Raw genomic sequence first — 2,106 nt, 5'->3', positions numbered from 1 at the left:
CCGCCCTCTCCAGCCATTTCCCTCCTCCTCCCTTCTCCCCACAGTGTCGACTCCAGGAACAAGGCAAGTCCCTCCTCCCCTCAGGGTGGCCGAGAACATATTCCCAGGCCCCATTCTTCCTCCTAGGGTTGCCAAGAATAAGCTTCGGGTACAAGGAAAAAAGGTCCTAAGTTTCACAAAACCCCCAAGTTCTCAGTAGATGAACAATGGTGGAAAACTCACTGAGACTTGATTAATTACTGTTGTATAACCATAACCATTGTGATATGAAATGTGTCCATTGTCAACTGAAACTGTATTAATTATTGTTCCATTGCTGTATCTATGACTACCTGAGTTGTAACCCCCCTTAACTAGCCACATTTCACTTCCCTAATATGCTTACACAAAGCCTATAAAAGGTAACTCACACTCTCACTGGGTGCTGACTGTCTCTCGGAGCAGCAGCCCCTGCAGCAGGTAAAATAAATTACCAATTAATTAACCTAAGTGGGGATCTGAGTCTATTTTTCCAGGTCCCTTAAGTTATTTCAGTAGGTCTGGGAGAATTAGGCTGTGAATCCATCTGATCTGGGACTTTTCTTTGTTGAGAGTTATTTTTTTTGGTAAGTGTTTTAATTTTCCTGCTTGTTGTGGATCTGTTCAGGTGTTCTATTTCTTCCTGATTCAGGTTTGAAAGGTTGTGTTATCCACTTACCCTAGGTTTTCTAGTATTCATGGATGATATTTTGTATTTCTGTGGTACCAGATATAATGTCTCCTTTTTCATTTCCAACTGAGCTTATTTGAGTCCTTTCTATTTCTAGTCAATTTGGACTAGTTGTCTATGCTTTTTATTTTTCTTTTAATGAACCAACTTTTTGTTTTGTTGATTTTTTTTGTTTTATGTTCATTTACATCTGTTCTGAGGCTTCTTATATCTTTTCTTCTGCTGGCTTAAGGTTTGACTTGTTCTTTTTTTCCTAGTTTCTTGATATGTGACATTAGGTTATTAATTTGTGATCTTTTTGTCTTTTTGATATAGGCATTTACAGCTATGAACTTTCCCCTTAGGGCTATTTTAAACTATCCCATAGATTTTGAAAAAACTGTGTCCCCTTTATTGTTTAGTTTGAAAATTCTTTAGATTTTCATCTTAATTTTATCATTGATCCATGAATCATTGAACAGCAAGTTTTTAGCTTCCATGACTCTGTGTAAATTTGAGTTTCTCTTGCAATTGATTTCTAGTTTTATACCATTGTGGTCTGAGAAGTTACATGGTATGATTCTGATTTTTGGTTTTAATTTGCTGAGGCTTCTTTTGTGGCCTAACAAGTGACCAGTTTTCGAAATGTCCCATTTGCTGATGAGAAGGATGTGTATATTCAGTAGTTTTGGGGTTAAATGCTCTGTAAAACATTCTATAGGTCCATTTGTTCTAGAGTCCTGTTTAAGTCCCTTTTTCATTTTCTGCTCCGGTAATATGTTCAGTCTGTCAGTGGGATGTTGAAGTCCCTGCAATTATGATACTACTGCTTCCTTCTTTCTTTAAATCTAATAGAATTTGTTTTATGAATCTAGGCACTCCTGTGTTAGATGCATACATATTTAGAATTTTTATGTATTCTTGTTGAATTGTTCCTTTTACCACAATGTAATAACCATCTTTGTCTTTTTTTAATCATTGTTGATCTAAAGTCTATTTTATCTGTCATGAGAATTGCTACACCTGTTTGTGCTTGGTCTTCATGCATGTGGAATATCTTTTCCATCCCTTTGCCTTAAGTCTCAGTGAGTCCTTGCCGGTTAGATGGGTTTCTTGGAGACAACATATACTTTTGGTTAGGATTAGGGTTTTTCATTCATTTATCCAGTCTATGTCTTTTAAGTGGGGACATTAAGACCATTCACATTGGCTCGGCGCCTGTGGCTCAAGTGGCTAAGGCGCCAGGCACATACACCTAAGGTGGTGGGTTCGAATCCAGCCCGGACCCGCCAAACAACAATGACGGCTGCAACCCCCAAAAAATAGCCTGGCGTTGTGGCGGGCGCCTGTGGTCCCAGCTACTTGGGAGGCTGAGGCAGGAGACTCGCTTGAGCCCAGGAGTTGGAGGTTGCTGTGAG

The sequence above is a fragment of the Otolemur garnettii genome, unplaced genomic scaffold, assembly GCF_000181295.1.
Source record: "Otolemur garnettii isolate 467f Iridium unplaced genomic scaffold, OtoGar3 scaffold00013, whole genome shotgun sequence".
Taxonomy (NCBI): Eukaryota; Metazoa; Chordata; class Mammalia; order Primates; family Galagidae; genus Otolemur; species Otolemur garnettii.
The sequence above is the reverse complement of the archived record's forward strand: the minus strand, read 5'-3'. Positions refer to the sequence as shown.